Source organism: Trichosurus vulpecula, chromosome 2 (assembly GCF_011100635.1).
Source record: "Trichosurus vulpecula isolate mTriVul1 chromosome 2, mTriVul1.pri, whole genome shotgun sequence".
Taxonomy (NCBI): Eukaryota; Metazoa; Chordata; class Mammalia; order Diprotodontia; family Phalangeridae; genus Trichosurus; species Trichosurus vulpecula.
The window spans coordinates 360962699-360989562 of NC_050574.1; the positions used below are offsets into that span (position 1 = coordinate 360962699).

The following is a 26864-nucleotide window of genomic DNA, read 5'->3' on the forward strand; positions in this document are numbered from 1 at the left end:
TTAGAATTGTTCGACTGAACCTGAACACTGACCACCTGGTGAAACTGCTAAGAGGTCTTGCTAGGCAGTGCTCTCCATCTTGGGGACATATCATCTCCTAGACAGGTAATGGCATTCTCAGCTCAGGCTCTTGGTGCCCATGTGTGTCTGATTAAATGGGGTGGACTCAAGTCTTGTCTCCAGACCTCAAGCTCTTCCCTTCACGTGAGTAATAAACGATGGCGGGGATCAGTTCACAGAGGGATGTGAGCATGTGGCTTATCTTGGTTCCCTGGAGAAAAGAGCTCACCAGTTTTCCATGAAATTTGTGCCCTCAGTCTGGCTCCTGGGGGCATCAGCCAGCTTATGGGTGGACAGGCACTCCAGTTCACTGCATCTGCTCTCAGAAGCCTCATCAAGATTCGTTTTGTTGGCTTCTTTTTTACTTCTCTTGTATTCGATGGTCTGCTGGAGCTGATGCACAGCACAGTCTGGATTGGTAGTAAGAGGTCCAGCTGGAACCATCTTGCTGAGGACGTCAGACATCATGTACCGGTACAGCCATGCTGCCAGGGCTATAGTGGGTCTGCTTGCAATAGAAAAGAAACCCATCTACCTTAAAAGGGAAGTCCACTGATAAGACCTTGAGTAGGTTCTCCGGGATACATGTGAAATTTTTCAGACCCACAAATTTAAATGGATTAAACCTGATTTTTTTCTCCAGGTCCCTGTTCTTCTGGTAACTTTGCATGCATGCAGTAGAATCTAAAATCAGTCTGGCAGTCATAGACAAGTTGTCCCCTCCAGCACATCACATCTAGAACATTGTAGGTCTGGATTCAGTTCACTATCGATGTAATACAGGGTTGTGTAGTCTTTCTCCGTGGATGAGGTGCACTTATTGCCTCTCAGAAGAATGGGAGGAGACCTGTTGACATAGCATGTGTTCCTGGTATAAGCTGTAGTTGAACCCTTGGAAGCCATAAGGGCTCTTTTCCACCATGGGACACACCACCACAGTTCACTTCTGCCCCAGATATAAAGGGACGTCAATCAGCGACTTGTACCCCATCAACTGGTTAGCAAAGCACCTTGGCAGCTTCTTGCCAGTGTCAGGGTTAATCTCTTCCTCTTCCTAGTATTCCTCCTTATCCATTCCAGTCCTGTCATGCTCGGCCAATCTCCTAGCATGATTCAAAAAGTCTAATCGTTTGGACTTCTGGAGCTCCAGGAGTTTCTGGCGCCTTTCACCCTGTTCCAAGGAGATGTACTTGGATTTGTACCGGGGGAGGTGGTGAAGCACGAGGAGCTGTTCAGGTCTTAGGAGACTAAAAAAACTGCTTGTCATGCCACTCCTCCATGTTCCATGACAGCTGCTGTTGGGCTGCACTGGGGGCAGCCCAAGGCCGCTGCAGGGCAGTGACTTGGAGACCAAGGATCCCAGGACAAGGCTGTGGCCCAGACTTTTCTGTTCCATGGACCAGCGCTGGGGGTCAGGAGGAGGGGGGCAGATGGGAAGGGGACATCATCTGTGTGCCCTTTGTAAAAAAGGAAAGGGGACTGATATATACAAAAATATTAAAAATAAAATTAAAAGCTACTCTTTTCTGGGGGCAAAGAACTGGAAATTGAGAGGATGTCAATCAGCTGGGGAATGGCTGAACAAGTTGATATATTATTGTGATGGAACACCATTGCATTTTAGGAGATGGTGAGCAGATGCTCTCAGAAAAACCTGGAAAGACTTACATGAACTGAAGCAAAGTGAAACAAACAGAAGGAGGAGTACATTATGCATACTAACCACAATATTGTAAGATGATCAACTGTGACTGACAGATGTTTTCAGCAATATAATAATCCAAGACAATTCCAGAGGACTTAGGACAAAAAAAAATGTTCTCCATCTCCAAAGAAAGAACTGATGGAGTCTGAATGCAGATTGAAGCACACTTTTTTTTCTTGGGGGTTTTTGTTCTGTTTTCTTTTACAATATGACTAAAATGAAAACATATTTTGCCTGACTCGATAGCCTGTATCAAATTGCTTGCCTTGAGAAGGCAGGGGAGGCAGAAAAGGCATGGAGGAAAAGAATTTGAAACTCAATTTTAAAAAACTGAAGATTGAAAATTGTTTCCACATGTAATTGGGGGTAAATAAAATATTAAATTAAAAAATAAAACATTGCATGGCTTTTGTTGAGACATCATTGATATTCATTGTTATCTAATTTTAACACCAAAATATTTTGCTATAACTGGTATTATTTGCTTTTGATATATTCTTTTAATTAAGTTTTGACTTCAGACTGTCAGTTTCTTAACAAAAACAGTCTCAGCTTTACCCTTGATGACTTTATGATCCACATGTCTTGCCTGAAGGTAACTGAAATATTTAGAAAAATCATCTTCATTTGGCATCAAAAATCATGCTCAAAACATTTAGTCTCTAGTCTTCCTTGATAAATATTATGAATTGAATTTTTATACTTATCATGTAAATGACCTGATAATGATGGAGAAAGAATCCATGAGCTGCTTAATGGGCTTTCCAGTGGAGTCATACAGCTTGATCCTAATGATAACCATGTGCATTTGACCAATAATAATTTTTTTGTCCAATTTTCTCTTTGGCTAGAAAGTAATACTCAGTTCTAATAAAGACTAATGAAAATACATATGCCTGGAAAGATTAAAAATGCATTAAATTGTATCCCTGTTGCATTATTTATTTTACATCAATTGTTCTTCATAGCACTGTGTTAATTGCATGTTTTAAATAGAAAATAGGTTTCCATGAGAACATCAAATACGCTTTGCATTCCTACGATTCTTTTTTTCATAAGTCAGCATTTATTATTAAGTTCCAGAACAGGTTATGAAGGAGGTAGATGCCACATTCAGAACAGAGCAAAAGGTAGAGCCCTAGCAGAGGGGAAGAGAGGAGAGGACAGGGAGATGAGATCCTCTCATCTGTGTCTGCTCTAGCCAAGGTAGATCCTTATATCTGAGCCTTGGTTCAGGGCACACAATAAAGCACACAATAAGATGAAGTTCCAAGGGGAACAGGTTTAGGAAAACATCAAGGAGTGGTCAAAGTTACACATCCAACCAAAGGTGGTGGCTAGGATTTTCCTTGGATCAGCAGCACTGCTTTCTTTCAGGAATTGAAACATAGTGACAAATTCCATCACACTTATTTCATCTCTTATAAAACATTCTTGTAGGGGGGCGGAGCCAAGATGGCAGCTGGAAAGCAGGGACTAGTGTGAGCTCCACACTGAGTCCCTCCAAAACCATATAAAAATATCTCTGAACCAATTCTAGAACTGCAGAACCCACAAAACAGCAGAGGGAAACAGGGCTCCAGCCCAAGACAGCCTGGATGGTCTCTGGGTGAGGTCTATCCCACACGGAGCTGGGAGCTGGGAGCTGGGAGCTGGGAGCTGGGAGCTGGGAGTGGAGCAGAGCAGAGCAGAGCAGAGCCCACCAACCAAACCAGGAGCCAGGCAGAGCGGGCCCTAGCACCCTAAATCAGTGAGCTGCAGCAGTTACCATACTTCTCAACCCACAAACAACAAAGACAGCAGAGAAAGTTAGTGGGAAAAGCTGCAGGAGTGGAAGGAGTTCGCTTTTCGGCCACCACCCCCAGGGCAGCGGAGGTGGGACAGCAACAGCTGCTGTTGCTTCCGGCCCCAGGCCCACCTGGTGGGAGGAATTAAGTGGCGGATCAGAGCAGGAGTGCACAGCTTGCTGAAGATATAAGCTCAGTCCACGTTGGGGGTTCTTGGGGAAGGAGGAGTGCTGGTGTGGCACATAGAACTCTTTAGTCTACAAGCAGTCATACCCCACTGAAAAACTCAAGGGTCAAGTTAGTTGGTTGGGAATATGGCCAGGCAGCGAAAACACACCCAGATTCAGACTCAGACTTTGTATTCTTTCTTTGGTGACAAAGAAGACCAAAACATACAGCCTAAAGAAGACAACAAAGTCATAGAGCCTACAACCAAAGCCTCCAAGAAAAACATGAGCTGATCCCAGGCCATGGAAGAGCTCAAAAAGGATTTGGAAAAGCAAGTTGGAGAAGTAGAGGAAAAATTGGGAAGAGAAATGAGAAGGATGGGAGAAAACCATGAAGAACAAGTCAATGACTTGCTAAAGGAGACCCAAAAAAATACTGAAAAATACACTGAAGAAAGCAACACCTTAAAAAATAGACTAACTCAAATGGCAAAAGAGCTCCAAAAAGCCAATGAGGAGAATAATGCCTTGATAGGCAGAATTAGCCAAATGGAAAAGGAGGTCCAAAAGACCACTGAAGAAAATACTACTTTAAAAATTAGATTGGAGTAAGTGGAAGCTAGTGACTTTATGAGAAATCAAAATATTATAAAACAACCAAAGGAATGAAAAAGTGGAAGACATTGTGAAATATCTCATTGGAAAAACCACTGACCTGGAAAATAGATCCAGGAGAGATAATTTAAAAATTATTGGGCTACCTGAAAGCCATGATCAAAAAAAGAGCCTAGATATCATCTTTTAAGAAATTATCAAGGAGAACTGCCCTGATGTTGTAGAGCCACAGGGCAAAATAGAAATTGAAAGAATCCACCGATCACTTCCTCAAATAGATCCCCAAAAGAAATCTCCTAGGAATATTGTTGCCAAATTCCAGAGCTCCCAGATCAAGGAAAAAATACTGCAAGGAGCCAGAAAGAAACAATTTGAGTATTGTAGAAACACAATCAGAATAACCCAAGTACTGGCAGCTGCTACATTAAGAGATCAAAGGGCTTGGAATACGATATTCTGGAGGTCAATGGAGCTAGGATTAAAACCTAGAATCACCTACCCAGCAAAACAGAGTATCATGCTCCAAGGCAAAATATGGATTTTCAATAAAATAGAGGACTTTCAAGCTTTCTCAGTGAAAAGACCAGAACTGTGTATGTGTGTATGTATATATATATATATATATACACATATGTATGTATCTATGTATGTGTATATGTACATGTATGTATATATATAGACAAAGCACACAGGGTGAGTTGAATATGAAGGAATGATATCTAAAAAAATAAAATCAAATTAAGGGATAAGAGAGGAATGTATTGAGACAGGGAGAAAGAGAGAGATAGAATGGGGTAAATTATCTCATGTAAAATTAGCAAGAAAAAGCAGTTCTGTAGGAAGGGAAGAGGGGGCAGGTGAGGAGGAATAAGTAAATCTTGCTCTCATCGGATGTGACCTGAGGATGGAATACCATATACCCTCAATTGGGTATCTTACCCCACAGGAAAGAAGGAGGAAGAAGATAAAAAAGGGTGGATGATAGAAGAGAGGGCAGACAGGGGGAGGCATTAATCAAACACAAACACTTTGGAAAAGGGACAGGGTTAAGGGAAAAATTTCAATGAGGGGGGATAGGTTAGGAAGGAGCAAAACATAGTTAATCATTTACAACATGAGTATTGTGAAAGGGTTTTACATAATGATACACATGTGGCCTATGTTGAATTGCTTGCCTTCTTAGGGAGGGTGGGTGGGGAGGGAAGAGGGGAGAGAATTTGGAACACAAAGTTTTAAAAACAGATATTCAAAAACAAAAAAAAAAAGTTTTTGCTTGCGACTAGGAAATAAGATACACAGGCAATGGGGCATAGAAATTTATCTTGCCCTACAAGAGAAGAAAGGAAAGGAGGATGGGAGGGGAGTGGAGTTACAAAAGGGAGGCCTGACTGGGGAACAGGGCTACCAGAGTACACGCCATCTTGGAGTGGGCAGAAGGGTAAAAATGGGGAGAAAATTTGTAATTCAATCTCTTGTGAAAATCAATGCTGAAAACTAAATATATTAAATAAATTATATAAAATTAAAAAAAGAAAAAAAAAAACAAAGTTACTGTAGACACTATAAAATATTTGGGAGTCTATCTGCCAAGACAACCCCAGGGCCTATATGAACATAATTATGAAACAGTTTCCACACGAATAAAGTGAGATCTAAATAAATGGAAAAATATCAGTTGCTCATGGTTAGGCTGATCTAATATAATAAAAATGACAATGTTAACTAAATTAATCTGTCTATTTACTGCCATACCAATCGAACTACCAAAAAATTATTTTACTGAGCTGGATAAAATAATAACAAAATTCATCTGGAAGAAAAAGAGCTCTAGAATATCTAGGGTATTAATGAAAAGAAATGCTATGGAAGGTGGCCTAGCCATACCACATATTAAACTGTACTATTAAGCAGCAGTCATCAAAACTACCTGGTACTGGCTAAGAAACAGAGTGTTGTATCAGTGGGATAGGATAGGTACACAAGATGGAGAAGTCAACGACTATAGCAATCTACCCTTTGATAAACTCAAAGAATCCAGCTTTCTTGGCTAAGAATTTGCTATTTCACAAAAACTGCTAGGAAAATTGGAAAATGGTAGGGCAGAAACTGGGCATAGACCAATATCTTACACCATATTAAAGTCAAAATCAGTTCACGATTTAGGAATAAAGGCTGATACTATAAGCCATATGGGAGAGGAAGGAATAGATTATCTATCAGATTTATGGAAAAGAAAAGAATTTGTGACACAACAAGAGATAGAGAGCATTACAAAATGCAAGATGGATAATTTTGATTATGTTAAATTGAAATGTTTTTGTAGAAAAAAATACAATGCAACAAAGATTAAGAGGGAAGCAGAAAATTGGGAGAAAATCTTTACTACCAGTGTCTCTGATAAAGGCTTCATCTCTAAAATATATAGGGAACTGAGCCAAATATATAGGAATACAAGTCATTCCTCTGTTGAGAAATGGTCCAAGGATATGAACAGACAGTTTTCAGAGGAAGAAATTGAAGATATCTATAGGCATATGAAAAAATGCTCTAAATCACTACTGATTAGAGGAATGCAAATCAAAACAACTCTTAGGTACCGCATCTCAACTGTCTGATTGGCTAAAATGCCAAAACAGGAAAATGATAAATGCTGTAGAGGATGTGGGAAAATTGGAACATTGTTACACTGCTGGAGGAGTGGTGAACTGATCCAGCCACTCTGGAGAGCAATTTGGAACTATGCCAAAAGGGCTATAAAAATGTTCATACCCTTTGACCTAGCAATACCACTTCTAGGGTTATATCCCAAAGAAATCCCACGAGTGGGAAAAGGACCCATATGTACAAAAATATTTATAGTGGCTCTTTTTGTAGTAGCAAAGAATTGGAAATCAAGGGGATGCCCATCAATTGGGGAATGGTTGAACAAGTTGTGGTATATGAATGTAATGCAATACTATTGTGCTATAAGAAATGAGGATGATACAGACTTCATAACAGCTTTGAAAAACCTACACGATATTATGCTGAGTGAGCAGAGCAGAACCAGGAGAACATTATACATAACCACAGATATATGGATTCTGTGAGGCCTAACCCTGATAGATTTTGCTCTTCTCAGCAACACAAGGTGCAAAGACAACTCCAAAATACTCACGATGGAGAATGCTATCTACATCCAGAGAAAGAACTATGACGTATGAATGCAGATTGAGGCACACTTTATGCTCACCTTTTCTTCCCTTTCTTTTTCTCTCTTTTGTTTTTGTTTTTGGGGGTTTTTTGGTTCTGTTTCTTCTTTCTCATGATTCATTCCATTGGTCATAATTCTTCTTCACAACTTGACTAGTGTGTAAATAAGTTCAATGCTTAGTTACACATGGAAGATGTATCGGGTTCTATGCCGTCTTCGGGAGGGGTGGGGGGAAGAAAATCTGGAACTCAAAATTATGTAGAACTGAGTTTTGTAAACTAAAAAGAAAAACAAAAACAAAAACAAAAAATAAAAAGACAAGGAAAAGACAGTCAGTCCGTGCCCTTGAGGAGCTCATGATCTAATGCAAAGAAGAAGTCTTAAAGAGAGGGTAAGAATCATGTCTCCACCCTCACCTCTTAGATGGAGAGTGACCAGATCCATTAGAGACAACTTGCATATCAGTAAGATTACAGGGCCCTTAGGTATTTGAGCCACCAATATCTGTAACAGTTTTATGATTATGCTCTAGGTGCATTGTCTATACAAAATATTGTGAAGATGATGCAATATGAATTATTTTATAAAATCATTGTGTGATTTTATAGTATAAATAAATAAATAAAATTTTATTATATTATTTTATCATATGATATTTATATTTACTTCATATTATTTTATGTATCTATATATCATGAATATATTTATACCATATTTATAACACTATACCTACAAATACATAAATAAAATATATAATCGTATACCTTATATAACACATACATTACAAAATCACACAAGGAGCCAAGGGGCTGAGGAAAACTAGTTTGATTTCTGAGAAAGGCCAAAATATAGCCAAAGATTTGCAGTGAGCAGGGGCAGAAGGAAATTGAAGGAGGCTGCCCAATGATTTTTATAAATTTGATGGCAAATCAAAGCAAACAATTAACAACAGAATCAATGGCTAATCGTGAAATCTGCCTTCCACTTTGGTAGAGTAGTATATTTGCCCTTTAATTACACATCAACAAGTGGTTTATGTAATTTCTAGTTATATTATCACTTTGTTCTCTTTGCTTTTGCTCCCTTTATCTCTAACCCTCTTTCTTCCTTTCCTATCCCTCCATAATTCCGTATTTCAGTTTGCTTCCCTGCTCCTTATATGCTTCTTTTACCTTCTGTCTCCCCATCTTTCCATCTCTCTCATGCTTCATTGCTCTCTTTCTATCCATCTGGTGCTTTCCTCCTGTCATCTTTAATTTAGTCTCTTTTTTTCGCCTATTGCCATTCCTTGCCCTCTTCCATTTGTTATTTTCCTTTATGCTTTCCTTTGCTAAAAAGTCACCACACTGCTGATCTCTCCATCATTGACATACTGGCCTCAGAGAAATCTGGACTCAGTATTCTGGTGGAGGAAATTAATTTTACCTAAGGGTTTCTCATGCTGCTATCCACTAACCAAAGCTTCTTGACCTGGAATTTATGAACATTTTTTATAACTGTATTTCAATATATTTGGTTTCTTTTGTAAGCCTTCGTATTATATTTCAAAACATTATTCTAAGAGGGAGTCCACAGGTTTTGTGAGACTTCCAAGGGAGTCCATGGCACAAAAAAGGTTAAGAATTCCTACACTAAAGGTAATATTTAGAAAGATCTGCTGATCATACACATATTTCAGATGTGATTCTAACAGTTTTAACAATGTCATTACCCAAATCACACTCAAATATGATCATTCCTAAGGTGCTTTAATAAATAGTTCCAGAAAAAGTCCACCATAGGTCCTGCAAATGACAAATGGAAAGGGTCCCTATCACCAAACACCCATCCAGTATAAAAGATACAGTTTCCATTGACTTAGTACAAAAAGAAGTAGGCTCACCTGCAGTTGTTATTTGAGGATTTTTTCCCTAATACCAGAAACCCCCAGAACTCATGGATCCTCATGATAAGTATTGAGCTAATGTCCCAGATTTGAGAGTGGAAATAGAATTCTCATTCATTCCTCACAACTTCTTCTACTGCCAAGTGAACATCATCTGTGTGCCATCTGTGAGGAGAATGAAATAGCTGGCTATTGCTGAATAAGAACCTTTCCATGTTGAAATCCACTCATCTAATAACTCAGTGCTCCACCTAGATCTGGAATGCACCAAACTTTAGATGTCTGGTTTGGCTAATTGCTAATCCAACTCCCTCCACCCCTTGCTGTCCATTGTAATATCCATAATGCATAGTCCTTTATGTGCTAAGGTGATTTTATTGACCCATCATCATTATTTTCAGTTACTTCCTAATAATGGTCACAGGTTGTAATGAGTCTTACCTCTCATGCTATCTCTTGTTTTTATGATAAATAGAGGATGGTTTTAGGAGAATGTCAATCAAGGTCAGGAATTCCATCTATAAAGTAGTTTTTCATTTTGTAAATTCAGTTGTATCATACAGGTATCAAAAACTGGTTTTATGCATACTAGGTTGTCTCCAGTTATCACAAAAACTGAAACACAATTCTAAAAACCAAACTAATTTTAATTGACTTAATCAAAAACATGTATCATGTTGAACAGTTAGAGAGAGAAATGGGTGCTATAAAATCCTACAAATAGGAGTTGAGTGTGGTACCTACAGAAAAGTGGGAAATCACAACTCCAACAGAGCATCCTGGCTAAGTCAGCTAATGCAAGTGTAATGTTTTTAAAGTCTTAGGATCATTATTGTTAAGAGTAGGAAGAAACCTCAGAGGTCTTTTTAAATAATCTATTCTCATTCTATAAATGAGGAAACTGAGGCCCAGATATGCTAAATGATTTGTCCAAAGTAACACAATAACAAAGCTGGGATTCAAACCCAGGGCTCCTTAATCCAAATTCAGTTATCTTTCTACCAGATTCTGGACCATTTCACAAGTGGATAATAATAATTGTTACATTTATGCAATGTATCATATACATTGACTCAACTTATCACCATCACGAACCAATAAAGTAGTTGCTTTTACTATACCCACTTTCTAGATGAAGGAAAGAGAATCAGGGAAGACTTGAAGGAAGAGAAAAATTCTGAAAAGAAGAGATAAGGAGGGAGCATATCCTACGTATGGCAACAGTAAAATCACGGAGTTAAAAGATGACTTGTCTTCAAAACTCTCATGGACCAGACTGATTGGAACGTCTGGAGGAGAGTGATGGGAATTAATGTTGGAAAAGTAGGTTGGAGCCAAATCTTAGAGGGTTTTCCATTTCAACTTTGGTTATTATTTTCCCCTGGAAGAAAGATGGAGTCACAGAAAGTCTTTGAACCAGAGAATGATATGGTTAGACCTATGCATTAAAAAGGCTACTTTGATAGCCGCGTAACAGGATAGATTAAAGAGGTTAGAGACTAGAACAAAGCTTCTTAATCTGAGGTCTGTTAACTTATTTAAAAAAAATAGTTTGATGCCTACATTTCAAAATAATCGGTTTCCTTTATGATTCCAATGAATTTTGTTTTATGCCTGTAGAAAGACATTATTCTGAGAAGATTTATAGGCTTCAGCAGATTTGCTAAAAATTTGTAAAGTTACCGGACATACATAGGACATATGTGTGAATATACACACAAACACACACACACACACAATCTAAGAACTTCTGGTCTAGAAATAGTCACCCATTAAAAGGATATTAGTGCAGGTGTCACATGAGTGAGAATCTGAGTTAGAATTAAGACACAATCAGAGAAAAAGGAATGAATATGAAAGATGTTATGTAGAATTGGCAGGTCTTGACAAATGATTGAATGGAGGAAGTCACAGGATCAAATGAAAGGGTCATAAATGACATCTAAGCTTCAAACCTGGATGACTTGGAGTGTGGTGTTGTTATTAACAGAAGTATAGAAGTGTGGAGAAGAAACAGGTTTAGGGATAAATGATTAATTCAGTTTTAAACATGTTGACTTTAAGGAGAGTATGGCACTTACAGACAGAATTGTTAAGCTAGCAACATGAGAATAAAGTTTTGGCAAGATATTCAGGTTGATACATGCATATGGTTTTCAGTATAAAAATGATCATTTCACATGAGTGCTGATGATATTATCACAACAGAGGTTATGAATAGAGAAAAAAGGACTGAGGAAAGAACCTGATGGAACAATCATGCTCAGATGGCAGGAGATGGATGATGAAACAGGAAGTTCAGCTGCAGCAATCAGAAAGCTAAGAAAAACAGAAAAGAACCACGTTGTATGATGGAATCCTAATAAAGTTGCTGCCAGCACCCAATATTCTAGCTTCCATATGGGCCCCACTGAACAGCAGGCATGTCTTGATTTAACCATACAACATGGCTTTCACCACACCATGGGCCCCCAGACTCAATATAACCATTTCCTTTACTTAGCCACTGGCTCCCTCTCCCCACTGGGATTCAATATCCAAGATTCCTTATATATGCCTCACCGTTCACTAAAATAACAGGTGTATCCTTGAACTCATATTTCTCACAGAAACAGCAGGCACGTCCAGGTGATTGGATCCAAGCCACTGCCTCTAGCTAGGCTCTGCCACCAGACCCATTCCTCATATTTCCTACAGAAATATCAGGTGTGTCCTGCACTCAACCATGACCACATCTATCTAGTCTCAGACAAGACCATAACAGTTAGCCAATCAGAAAGCAGCACCAACAGAGTGCCCAAGCAGGATGCAGACCCCCAAAACAACAGACGGGACTTTCCCTAAGTAGGCACCTGTGCAGTAATAGCACAAGCTATACTCCTTGTATGAGCCTGGGGCATTCTTGCTTCCATGCTTTCCTGTGATTCTTCCTGTCTGGCATGTCCTCCTTCCTCCTCACTACTACTGAAACTATCACCATTCATCAAAATAGAGAAAAAAATCCTACTGCCTTTAAGAAGCTTTGCTAGTCAGTCAATAAACATTTTTAAGTGCCTACTTTGTGCCAACCACCAAATCTCACAAAAATTTATGGTGTGGTGGAAAATCTATCTAAAGATCTAGTTCAAATCCACCACAATCTGCTACTTTGTGAACTTAACCAATTCATCCATCCATCCATCCATACATACATACATACATACACTCCCAAATGGGTTTTTCTGTATGCATTGTGGAAAATTGCATGTGCAGTTCTACTAAGGCTGGGACCCCTCCCCTATTACCTAATCTCTTAACAAACCCCTCCTGTCTTTTTAATATTCATAATTTCTTCTACATAATTGTTTCTTTATCCTATAAAAATCCTTACTTTCACTAAAGGTGAGGGATGTCAGTTCTCAATAAATGCCTGTACTTGGATTAGAGGTGGTCTGACTCTGAATTCTTTGAGATGGTGCTGCCACAACACACCATGAAACTGCAACATCAAAGAAGCCAAGAAAGGAGAGAGGAGGAGGAGGACATGATCAACAGCATTAAAAGCTGCAGACATAGGATGACAGCTTAAGGAGATTTTAGGCCCATATGAAATTCTTTTCAGTATTGGGAGACCTAGAAATATTGGCTAGCAGTTAGGATGCAGTGAGTATAGCTACTAAGATATTAAATATAAAAGGGAGAAAATGTTCAATGTGGGAAAACACCTAAAGGAGAGAAGGGTGTCAACCAGAACAGAACCAGTCTCTAACCTGTGGGTGGCTGGAGGTGAACAAAGCAGGCTAGAGATAGGAAAATCAGGAATCAAATAGAAGTTTAATTTCAAAGTGAGAAAAACAGGTTTGCAAACTGAAGTCCTCCTGAGAAGGAGGGCTTATGGCTTGTGGTAGGGGTAGGGTTTTTAAGCATGAAAACCACGAAAGGGAGGGACCCAACACAGTCATTCTTATATTTTGAGAAAACAGTTCCCTTGACAGGCCATGGGACAATACAGGCATTCTTGGATCCTGTGAGAACAGTTCCTAAGTTATTAGAATCATCAAATCTTGTGATTTTCTCAAGTCTTAAGTGTTGTTGAGCATTGTAATCATTCAGCAGGTTACAGAACCAGAGTAAGCATGGCAGGAACAGAAGTGCAGTATCTGGTTTGTTTTACTTAGAAATTACAAGCACAGGAATTGTTCAGTGAGACGAGGTGTGATTCTTCACTTTCCACCACAGCGCATTGGCTATAGCTCCAACTCTCAGGCCAGAATCTCCTAGGAAATAGGTGAATCATAAATCCCAGTTTTGGGGGTTTGCAGTGGCTAAGACCATCCAAAGCACAAAGGATTGTTGCTATGCCAAGCACAGGGCTCAGACTGCTTGCTGGGCCTTATCTCTGAAAAAACAAGTTGTCTCCTGATATCTTGACAGGGGATATGATAGAATTAAGAAAAAATAAAGAGGCTAGTCTTGGAAAGAAGGACTATTTCATTTTATAAGACTGGAGCAAAAAACAAAAGGATGATTGCAGTGATAGGAGAGTAGGATCATAGGACCATAGATTTAAAGCTGGAAAGGAACAGAGTAGTCTTTAATCCAACCCTTATTTTATAGATAAGGAAAATGAGGCCCTAAAACCTTAGGTAACATCTCCAGGTCTAACGGAAATACTCAATGATAGAGGTAAGATTTGAACCTATGCTTTCTGACTGTACATCCAGTTCTCTTTCCACTGGACCAAGGATAGGAGAGATCATATGATGCATAGGTAGCTTTAAGGTATTGTGGGATTTTTTGTTTTGGTTTGGTTTGAGGTTTGGGTTTTTCCCAATAAGATATAAAAGATGTGATCATCACCAGAGAAGAGTGATACTCAGGGACTTGAGCTTCATAGATTTAGAGTTGGAAGCGATTTTGGAAATTATCTAGTTCAACCTCTTCATTTTGCAATTAAATAAACCAAGGCCTAAAGAGGTGCAATAAATTGGTTAAGTTCACACAGTAGCAGATTGTGGTGGATTTGAACTAGATCTTTTGATACACTTTCCACCACACCATAAATTTTTGTGAGATTTGGTGGTTGTCACATAGTAGGCACTTAAAAATGTTTGACTGACTAGCAAAGCTTCTTAAAGGCAGTAGGATTTTTTTCTCTATTTTGATAAATGGTGATAGTTTCAGTAGTAGTGAGGAGGAAGGAGGACATGCCAGACAGGCAGAATCACAGGAAAGCACAGAAGCAATAATGACCCAGGCTCATACAAGGAGTATAGCAACATTGCTGGATTGATATGGAAAATATTTGGATGAATATTGTAGAGTAGTGGGGATAAGGTAAGATAGTAGGGATGGGGCCAAATTACAAAGGCTGAGAAATCTAAACAGAAGTGATAAGACTTGTAATATACATATGTTTCCTACTGATCTGAGCTCTTGGCTCCAAAGGGCATTTAGCTCCTGATGCCATTTGCTGGTTGGTCATCATTACCTGAAAGTTACTGAATTATTATGGTTTCTAAATACATATTAAACTAGACGTTAGTCATTTGTTAACACTTTCTTTAAACCACTCTTCCTTGTCCAAAATGGAATACTGCTGAATAGACAGTGAGGGCCCTATAGGTTCTTATTGAAATTCTGTTTAAAATCTTTAAATATTTTTGTATTCTTCTACAGACATTGAATGGCACAGAACGCTACATAGGACATGGACACTGGAGTCAGGAATATCTAGATTCAAATCACACTTCCCAAACTCATTACCACTATGACCATGTACAAATCATTTAACTTCCCAAAAATCAGTTCCCTCATTTTCAAAATGGCAGTAACAATGAAATCATCTCACAGAATGGTTGTGATGATCAAATGAAATGGAGTTAGTAAAGTGCTTTACAAACCTTGAAAGACTATAACAATGTGAGCTAACATCATTCTAGATGTCATTCTTTATTTTTACAGGTTTCAAATAGGTCTTACAGGTTTTAAATTGTTACAGTGTTGAGGCTAATTCTATATTTTCATTGGCTTCCTGTGTATTTTCTTCCCTGAGATTTGTGTGTTGTGTAAAATAGAGAATGGTTTGGTTGTTTTCAGTTCAACCAATGTCAAAATACAAGCAGGAAGTTGGATGAAATCCGACTAGCTTAAACATACAGTGGTTCAAACTAGTTTATGGAATGATCTCATGTTTACAATATCAACTTGACAAATCAAATATTAAATCTCATTTTCTTCAAGATGTAAGGAGTAGTGTACTCTGAGCAATTCCTCAAACCTTCTCTCATTTTCCCTAATTTAATTTTATTTGGTATAATCAAGTTATTAAGTACCAATTTGTTACAAAGCCCTGTTTAAGATTCTTTTGAATTTTCAAAGACACAAGATTACCCTCACCCTCAAGAAACTTTGAGCTCTAGTTCCCATGAAAGAAGATTGTGGGAGAAAGGAGAAGAATTTGAGCTGAATCAGAAGTAGACTATCTTGTAGTTGGTTTGCAGGGTTCTGGATTAGTGAAGTAGGTCAGGGGTTGAATTTGGGGGGGAAGGAGAAATTTGTCAAACTTTTTGAAAACTGAGGAAATTTTGAAGAATTATCTCTAGGCCCACAAACTGTTGCAGATACTAGTTCCAGATTGAAAGGAGGTTGGACAGGATCAGGGACAATTAAATAAGCCAGAATATACGCCATCTTGGAGTGCGGGGGGAGGGTAGAAATGGGGAGAAAATTTGTAATCCAAACTCTTGTGAAAATCAATGCTGAAAACTAAATATGTTAAATAAATTTAAAAAAAATAAAAATAAAATAAAAAAGAAGCTACAAAAGTATTAAAGAGAATCACAGAGGATTGGGGAATAGATCCTAAAATGATAGATTCAAGGATAAGGAAAACATTGGTAAGGCAAGGCAAGTAAATCAGAAAAGGTAAATGGAATAATTAGCAAATTGTAAGAATATTGGGTGGGGTAAATTAGTGAGATAGATAGGAAGTTTGTTCAAAGCTGAAGAGGAAGTAAGCATGACTGTGGCTGTAAAGTTGTTGAGACAGGAAAGAAATTTAAATGAGAAAGTCTGAAAAAAGTCTCAACCAGATGCTTAGGGTTGAGACATAAACACTTTCAAGTAGTTTCAAAAGACAAGGCTGGATATTTCAACTATCGTGGAGGGTAGGAGAAACTGGGGAGTGACTGGTTTTCAAATCCAATATATTCAAAGTTTATAGGGAGAATGAAAGATTCATAAAGAAACAGGAATAAAACATCTAAGGGGAAATAAAGGGATCTGAGATTGGGATGCATAAGCTTGACCTTTGTCTGGATGACAGAGAATGAAAGAGTGTTGGTTGGTGGTTGTTGTTCTTCGTGCTTGAAAAGGACAACATTATACAGGAGTCAAGGTACAGTGCATCCGATTGTGTCTCATCAGAGTGATATGAGCTCAGAAGGATCTACCATAAGTCAGATACAAGAGTCCATAAGAACATTGGGAGTGAGGATGTATCTAAATGTGTGCATCTCATGTTTCTTTTGACCTACTGTAATTCTCATAGAGCACCAGGTCTTACACAGGAGATAAAGGGAAGAAATGGAACAGCTGTACAATTAGGGCTCAAAAACACATGAGGTTCTTACTGAAGACAGAGCTGGTTACCCTAAAGAGGAGAAGTTGCTTGTCTTCCTAAGTATTATACTATAGAATCCCAGAAGTTATCAGCTCACCTGGCAAGAGGGAGGAGAGGAATCATAGTTGGTTATTCCATACTCATGATTACTGACAAATAGTGAGACAAATATATAGCAAATAGTCAACCTGATTAAAAAAAAGCAATGGAGAAGCCTATTGCCTTGTAGCATTTATCTAAGATATAATAAAGAATCTCCTAAGACATATACAAATCAGTAACTGCCACTTTAGATGATTTACATGGACACAAATGCCATTTCCAGAATGAACCTAAAAGAACTAAAGGCCAAAGGGGTAAGAGCTGTGGTTTCCCCATTGTTGGCTATTAAAGGTAAGGGATGAAGAAGATAAGAAGTAATTTAGGAAGTTATCATCTGGCTAAGAAAACAGAGTCTGAGACTGTGATTTTCATTTCTGAATCAATGTTTATAATATAGACTTGACGTTCTTGTCCAGAGATGGAGTATATCTAACAAATATTTCTAAGAATGAATTGGCAGGTATCTTGAAAATATAACCAAAAGGACTTTAAGCTAAAGAGGTTAAAGGAGTAAGAACAATGTTTTGAGTATCCCGTAATTTTGGTGCTGAAGTATATAGCATGAAATACGAAGAATAGCATCTGAAACATCCAGAAATTCACAGGAGACAAAGTCCAAAAATGAAACTAGTAGTAAAAGCCATGACCTCGAATGTCTATACAAAAATGTCTGAAGTATAGACAACAAATAAGAAGAACTACAGGTCACAATATAAGGTGAAACACTTGTATATTTACAAGATATATCACTGGTTTAAAAGTATAAAAACATACATAGTAATAAAATTCAAAGTCAATGTAATTTAATCCTCTGATGAATCAGAAGACATAGCAAGATCTCGAAGTACCTAAGAGATAATATCATGAACAACAATTACAATTGCTTAGTGGATGTGGCATCTAATGGAATTCTAGTAGTAAAATGCCAAATAATAGACAGTTCTCTGTATCTACAGTTTAACAAAATATTAGCTCAAGATTGTTGAAAATATTTTACTTAGAAAAGCAGTCAAAAATGCTTTTGATTGACAGAAAATGAAGGCACTTGTGATGATAAAGGGTATATTTGTAATGATATGCTTGGCTCCATTTCCTTAAATCCCTTTAATATTCCAATTTGGAGGCATTTAACCCCTACCTATAGATTTAGCTTACCTCCAGTTCTGACACTAATCATATCCCTAGGCTGGGAATATCATGGGATATAAACTTGGTGTTTTGCAGAGAGCAGAAGCTTAGATATGTGTTGAATTATAAAGACTCCAGAACTTATCAAATTCTACTGCTGGTTTTGTTCCAGTATTTGTATGTCTTTTCCCAAATAACTAGGTTCTTCTTTTGTTCTCCTATTACAGAGAATCCTGCCTAATAGTCCAGAGCTCTGGGAACTGGGTTTCCTACTTGTAAACTCCATTATCCTCATAGAGTAGTCTTCATTGCCTAATGCCAAGCCTCCCTAATGCTGTAAACTGTATAGATATTATCTGATTTTACATTGTTTGGACTTACAGTTATCACGTACCTGTTTTCTTAGAGAAAAACTCCAGATCTTAGTGTGTTTTTAGACCATAGGTTTCATCTGCCCTGGCTTTAGAGCTTTAGATCAGGGGTTCTTAAGCATGGAGTTTAGACAGAGAGACAGAGAGAGAGAGAGAGAGAGAGAGAGAGAGAGAGAGAGAGAGAGAGAGAGAGAGAGAGATTACTATTTCATTATAATAGATTTCTTTTGTAAAACTATGTATTTTATTTTGTTAATTAAAAGCTATTCTGAAAAGGGTTCCATGAGCTTCACCATACTTTTAAAAGATTAGAATACTTGATTTAGATCCATGTTCTTGTGTGCATCCCTAAAATAATCAGCCCTAGGCTTTGCTTTTATGTCCAAAGTATTTTACCTTTAACTGATGTATTGAGACTTTTTGAAACATTATTAGTCCTAGTATTCCAGTATCAAGGTCATACAACTATGATATTTGAGCTTATTTATTCTAATTATAAGTTAGAGGGACTGAGATAGACTATGTTAGTTGTGGTTTCATTGCTATAGGGAACTTCCCTGTGGGGAAACTCTCTGTACCAACACAGGCTCTGAAAGTTTTAGTTTGAAAGAGTTGTATAGAGCTGAGATAATATATTCAGGATCATAGCCAGCATGTGTCAAAAGTGAGATTTGAGCATATGTCTTCCTGGCTTTGAGGCTGACTCTCTATCAACTGTCATGATGCTTCTTTTTATATAGGACACTTCTAAATTACATACTTGAGCAAAAAAATTTCTGCTTCTCACTAGAATTAACAAGGCTCTTGGTTCATTTAAAAATGACAAATTAAAAATGGTGAGTATTCTAAATCTTTTGAGAATTCTCAGTGGTGTTGTGTTCATTTGTTTTTGTTTTTGTTTTTTCCTCTTCCAAGGGGATACATGTATAAATATTTCTGCTTTTGGTTGCAGAAGGAAGTATGGATGTCTGTATGTGTGTGTGTGTGTGTGTGTGTGTGTGTGTGTGTGTGTGTGTGTGTTCAGGGCAGAAAGGGTAGAGAGTAAAGTTAGATTTTGCTAAGTTAGTATTTTGCCCAGCATTTTAGGAAATAGGCAGTATGTAAATTTTCTGATGACACTAAATTGGGGAATTCCGAGACTCCAATGAGATAGCAAAATAATACCCATCGACCCAACAAGGTTAGACACAAGGGCAAGAAATCACAAAATTAGATTCACCCTTGAAAAATATATGATGGAAATTTTGAAGGAACAAAAATAGTCTCTATTATATCTAAGGAGAAAGCAATCTGCAACTCTCCACATTGGAAAACTTGGAGAGCATTAATTTGGAAACAGACCTGGGTTGATAGGGGACATCAAACTAGATATGGGCTGGCAACAATATAAGACATGAATGAAAAAAAAAAAGGTCAGGGATCTTTCGGATTGCAAGGAATGATCTAACGAATCATGGGATAGGAAGATTATAGCTTGTCTGGAACAACTCTTCTAAAACAGCAGCTTGAAAGAGTGCTGTTCGATTTCTGAGAACTTTCATACTGGCAAGCATGTAATCAATCCAGAAAGCATGAGAAAAAAAGTAAAATATAGAAATTAAGTTCTAAGGAAAATGAATAGAACCACATTTATAATAATAGCTTATGTTTGCATAGAACTTTAAAAGTTCAAAAGTACTTCATGTACATTATCTTCTTTGATGCGACAAACTTGTTGGTCTGGTAATCTATTTCCTTTTTATGAAATTAAAAAACAAAGTCTCAGAGAGGTTAAATGATTTTCCCAGAGTCCCATAGCTGGTATGGATCTGACTCAGGGTTTAAACCCACTCACTCAAAGTCCCATACTATATTCATTATAAAAACGAACAATGATTACTAACATTTATAATGCTCATACAATGTGCCAGCCATTGTGCTAAGTAGTTTACAAGTATCATCTCAGTTGATTCTCACAACTCTGGGTGCTATTTTATCCCATTGTACAGATAAGGAAACTGAGCGAGACAGAGGTCACAGCTAGTAAATGTCTGAGGCCAGATTTGAAGTTATTGTACTATACTCTCTCACTTTTTGCATGATCATGCATTGAACTAGTCAATCAACAGCCACTTATTAAATAGCTGTTATGAGGAAAGCACAGTTGTAGGTACTGGTGGAGATTAAAAAAAAGTTAAGCATTGGAGCCTGCCAGTTTAGAAATGAGGATATCAAGCAAATATGTGTTTCTGACAAATATGTAAGAGTAAGAGTATAAAATACAATACAAAAAAGCATGAAACAGGTACAAATTGCTATTGTCAGGTGCAGAAAAGCTGACATTTAATGTGAAAGAATATTAGAGAAGTATAAAAACCAATACAGTAAGGGAAATAAAAAACCAAATTAGGTTGAATAGCATGTTAAATCATGATAATGAAGTAATGTTGGAAAGAAATGCTGAGTGATTTAAAGGGGAAAATATTCCTTCCTGACAAAGATACCTAAAAAAGGAATTATTTCATGATATATTAAATAGCTGCCTAGATATATATTACAACGTTATATGCAGTATAGGTGCATTTGAAGGTTTTGCTGTTGTTGACTGATGAAAGTCTGTGTACCTCTTTTGTCACTGGTTAATTTAATTCAGTTAGTATTAATAGTAACAATAATAATAGCATTTACATAGCATCTAATAATGTGTCAGGCACTTTGCTAAATGCCTTATAAATATTATATTATAAATATTACCCTATTTGATCTCATTTTCCCCACAATATCCCTGTGAGGTAGGTGCTAATATTATCATCTTTTTGCATTTGAGGAAATTGAGAAAAATAGTGATCATCAGTTATTTATTAATGTCCTACTATGAGCAAGGTAGCTCCGTAGCGCAGTGGATAGAGCATTGGGCCTGAAGTCAAGAACCTGAGTTCAAATCCAGCCTCAGACACAAGCTATATGACCCTGGGCAAGTCACTTAACTCTATTTGCCTCAGTTTCCTTATCTGTAAATTAAGAAGGAAAAGGCAAACCGCTCCAGCATCTTTGCCAAGAAAACCCCAAATGAGAGAAAATCTTTGCAACTAGTATCTCTGATAAAGGCCTCATCTCTAAAATATACAGGGAGCTAAGCCAAATATATAGGAATACAAGCCATTCCCCAATTGAGAAATGGTCAAAGGATATGAACAGGCAGTTTTCAGAGGAAGAAATTAAAGCTATCTACAGGCATATGAAAAAATGCTCTGGATCGCTGCTGATTAGAGAAATGCAAATCAAAACAACTCTTAGATACCACATCTCTCCTGTCAGATTGGCTAAAATAACAAATCAGGAGAATGATAAATGCTGGAAAGGATGTGGGGAAATTGGAATATTGTTGCATTGCTGGTGGAGTTGTGAGCTGATCCAGCCATTTTGGAGGGCGGTGTGGAACTATGCCCAAAGGGCTATAGAAATGTTCATACCCTTTGACCCAGTAATACCACTTCTAGGGTTGTATCCCAAAGAAATCATGCAAGCGGGAAAAGGACCCATATGTACAAGAATATTTATAGCAGCTCTCTTTGTGGTAGCCAAGAATTGGAAAGCAAAGGGATGCCCATCAATTGGGGAATGGCTGAACAAGCTGTGGTATATGAAGGTGATGGAATACTAGTGTGCCATAAGAAATGGGGATGATGCAGACTTCATAACAACCTGGAAAAACCTACACGACATAATGCTGAGTGAGCGGAGCAGAGCCAGGAGAACGTTGCGCACAGCCACAGATATGTGGATTCCGTGAGGACCAACCCTGACATACTGCGCTTCTTTCAGCAACCTAAAGGGGCAAGGACAATTCCAGGGGACTCACGATGGAGAATGCTATCTTCATTCAGAGAAAGAACTGAGAAGTTTGAATACAGACTGAGGCACACTACATGCTCGCCTTTTCTGCTTCTCTTTTGTTTTTGTTTTTGGGGTTTTTTTTTCTTGTTTGTTTTGTTTTTTTTTTTTTTTTTTGGTTCTGTTTCTTCTTTCTCGTGATTCATTCCATTGGTCAAAATTCTTCTCCACGACTTGACTAGAGCATAAATTAATTCAATGCGAAGTTATACATGACAGTTATATGAGACTTCATGCCGTCTTGGGGAGGGAGGGGGGAGGGAGGGGAGAAAAACTGGAACTCAAAACTTTGTAGAACCGTGTGTGGTAAACTAAAAATAAATAAAACACCTTTAAAAAAAAAAAAAAGAAAGAAAACCCCAAATGAGGTCATGAAGACTCAGAAACAATCAAAATGACTGAACAACAATTATGTGCAAAGAATGAGAGACTATTTGATGGTATGGATAGAGAGTCATCCTTAAAGAAGAACATAGTTCAAGTTATGCCTCTGAAAGATCTATTCTATCTGTGCAAACTGTGGCAGGTCACTTAACATCTCATTGTTCTAGCCAACTGTAAGCAGACTATAAGCTACAGAGAAGGTCCTTGCTTCCATAAATAAATTTCCTCGCCAGAGGTTCCATGTGATATCAAAATCAGAGCTCAAGACTCTATCCTTGTCCCACTGTGCAAGGTAAGATAATAAATGGTGAATAATGGTGAAACTAACAGTGGACAATCACATTAAGCCATCCTAGTAATGAGGAAACACATGTTAAAGTGACTGGATAGAAATCACTTCCTAAGCAAATATGGAAATTATATCCAAAGTTCAAAAAAGGAAGTTTTGCATAAAAATGTCCTGCTGTGAGGATATAATCTTAATTATGAGTTTCAGATAATGAAGTTCTTGTATCAGTCTTCTGCTCTAGTGAGTTTTATGGCCAATTCACAAGAAGCATCTTTTTTATTGTTTGGCATCACCACATCCCTGCTAAGCAAAGTAACCTAGATTGGTATCTTCAATTAAATCATCCCAAACCCACATATGTGCAGAACAGAAAACTTAAGTAAAACTGAATTGTCCAGATGTGGTGATTACATTCCCCTGAGAATGAATATTGGGCTTTCATAGATGCTATGAAGTACTTCTAACATTACCCTTTTCACAAAAGTGACCATGGCTGGTTCTGACACTTGTAGTACTTTAATATTCATCAGCCTGCTAATGCCACTTGACTCTGAAATTGATTGCAAATCTTCTAACATTATAATATTGACTTTCATTCTTACAGCCACCAAGGAGTCAGGCCTTCATATTTTATAGTCTCCTTTGCTACAGCAGTCTTCGTTGTATAGGTGCTTAATTCAGAATAGATGGTGGTGTCTATTCCCACTGTCACTCATTTCTCCTCTGATGAAAACTGCATTGGGTCCATGCAACATCCCCTGGTGTTCCTACAAGTAAGGTTTTCCTCTGTTGTCAAACTTGTAAGCTTTTGTTGATAACCATATGCATCATATGCCTTATTTTCTTGGACATCATTTCCACTTTGTCTATATTCCTAGTACACAGAGTAGGAAGAACTAATCCTCCCTTCGCACCTCTGCTTTATAGCATCCCTAGATTCCTTCAAAATACAACTTAGGTACAACTTCATCCAGGAGGCTTTCCATAGTTCTTTCTATAACACTCTCTCTCTCTTGAAATTATTATGTATTTCATTGCATACACCTTGCATTTACTTAGTTGTATACCTAACTGTATGCCACAACCCCTTCCCTCAATAGAATGCAAGTATCTTCAGAGTAAAAATTGTTTCTTTTTAGTCTTTGTATTTCCCATACAAAGTCTGCTTTTCACATAGTAGGTACTTTAAAATAATTTATTGGATTGAGTTGTATTGTATTCCATTGCTGTTGGTGTGGTTCATATGTGGTTATGTTGTTGTGTGATGGGTGTCAACTATTGTAAAGGCTATAGAGAAGGAAGGGGGTAATAAATATCTCACTAGTTGGAACTGATTGAACCATGATTCATAAAGGATGCTGAAGCCTTATACATGTAGGGGACTAGAATCCTAAGATCAGCATTTAGAAGGCTGACCTTGGCATTTGATAGGAGGGACATTATAGGATCCCAGTTTAAAATGGGAAGAGGGGCAGGGATATGAACTCTGGCAAAACCATGGGAAGAACATGCATGAGATTTGTTGAAATGTCAGAATCTGCGATGACAAATTATATTCATTATTATTATATACTTTGTAACATCAATTAGCCTGAAAATTTCCTTTAACAAAGAAGAATAGAAATAGAAATAGGATGGTAAATTACACTGTGAATTTTATTTTTGGTTTGTTTTGAAGTATGTATTAACACAGCAATTATGACAAAGCATATATGTGTTAATTTTTGAAATTTATTTTGTTCTCTTCTGCATATTTAAGGGTTTTTTTGCATTAACATTCTTTCTTTCATTTCTTCTTTTTGTTTTTGGTTTCTTGATTTTATATCACTAAGCAAACTGAAAAACATTTTTTCCCTTTGCCTATACTTTCCCCCTCAGTTTCACTTTCTTACTTTATTCTAGCTGTTCTAGAAAAATATCAAATAAGGTGGTGACAATGATATATTTCTTCTTTACCTCTTATTGAAAAAATCCCTAGATTTTCTTCATTACAGGTAATACTAAGTTTTGGTTTTCAAAAGATATTGTTTGTCATATTGAATAACAATCCATTTATTTTTATGATTTTTAGTATTTTTTAACAAATGTTGATTATATTTTCTCAAAAGATTTTTCTGAATCTATTAAATGAGTATGTGATTCACACAGTTTTTGTCATTATTATTATCTATTATGCTTATTGATTTCCAGATACTGAATCAATCCTACATTCCTGGTATAAATCCAACTTAGCTATAGTAAATATTCTGTTAAATAAGTTTTCATATTTTATTAAATATTTTGTATTTATAATCATTAGAGTTATGGGTTTGTGTTTTTTTTTCCTCTGCTTTATCTCTCCCTAGTTACATATCAGTAACATGTATATGTCATAAGAAAAGTTGGTAGAATCTTTTATTTCCCTATTTTTGCCAACTATTTAATGTCAAAATTAAATTTTATTTGAATGTTTAGTAGTATTTATTTTAAATCCATTCCCCCCTCTCATTTTTTGATTTCCTATATTACATATTTAATTTCTTTTTCTGATACTGATTATATAAAATCTTAATATGCTATTTTTTACCTGACTATTTTAGTTGTTGTTCAATCATTTTTCAGTCATGTCTGAGTCTTCATGACACCTTTTGGGGTTTTCTTGGCAAAGATACTGGAGTAGTTTGCCATTTTCTCCTCCAACTAATTTTATAGATGGGGAAACTGAGGCAAACAGGGTTAACTGACTTGTTTGGGTTCACACAGCTAATAAGTGTCTAAGGTTGGATTTGAACTCAAAAGAATGAGTCTTTCTAAGTCCAGGCCCAGAACTCTATCCACTGTACCACCTAACCGTCCAACCTGAGCATTTTATATTATTGTAAATATCCATCCATTTAATATAAGTAGAAGATGATTATATTATTGACAACACTTTATTGTTAATACCAGACATCTTTGGAGTGTGTTGAGGCACAAAGATCAGGGCTTTGAGCCTCAGTCACCTGACTGCTACTCCAGCCTGAGGGAACAGGGCAGGTGGTATTGGGGGGAGGGGGTAGAGGTGTTTGTATATGGTGTATGAGGAAGAAGTTTTATTGGGCCTCTTTTGGACCTTCATTGGCACTTGGGTTGGTTAGATATTAGGGAATAGAGATCAAATTGTACAACCCTTTTATATGGATAAGATTGTGGAATGGATAGGGTGGTGGAAGAGAAAGACCTACAGTTTGTCTGCTGCTGGTAGTTCTATTCTCTGTATCTATCTGAATTTGATACAATTTGTCTTTTCTACCTATATTCCTTACTTTAAAAAAATCTCTTGGCTCTTGGTTTCAGGCTATCAAGAAAACTTGCATTTGTGTCTACTGATGATTATTGAGTGTACCATACTGGAAAATTCTTTAGTTTATCATATCTTTATCTTTTTTTCTCCAGTGTCATCATGATTGTTATTGTCATTATGGTTCATTCTTCTTTAGGAAATCTTATTGAATCATTCTCTTCTCGGAGTATTTTTGCTAAGTTTGTAGTTTAGCAATGGAATTCCTTTGTCTAGTCTTGGTATGCCCAAGTCATTTTCTCTTTTGTTGGAATATATTCATCTTTCATATATGCTGATGGGGAGATGCAGCTATTAAACTTTGACTGAATTCTATTATCAAGTAGCTCAGTCAGTTTCAATTTTCTGATGTTGCTATATAATATTTTATACTATTTCATAGA

At 37.3% G+C, this 26864-nt stretch overlaps 1 pseudogene; it reads right to left on the minus strand.

Moving 5' to 3' along the window:
* Positions 1-285: 285 nt before the first annotated feature.
* LOC118837168 overlaps positions 286-26864 on the minus strand; it is a 69831-nt pseudogene continuing 43252 nt past the window's right edge.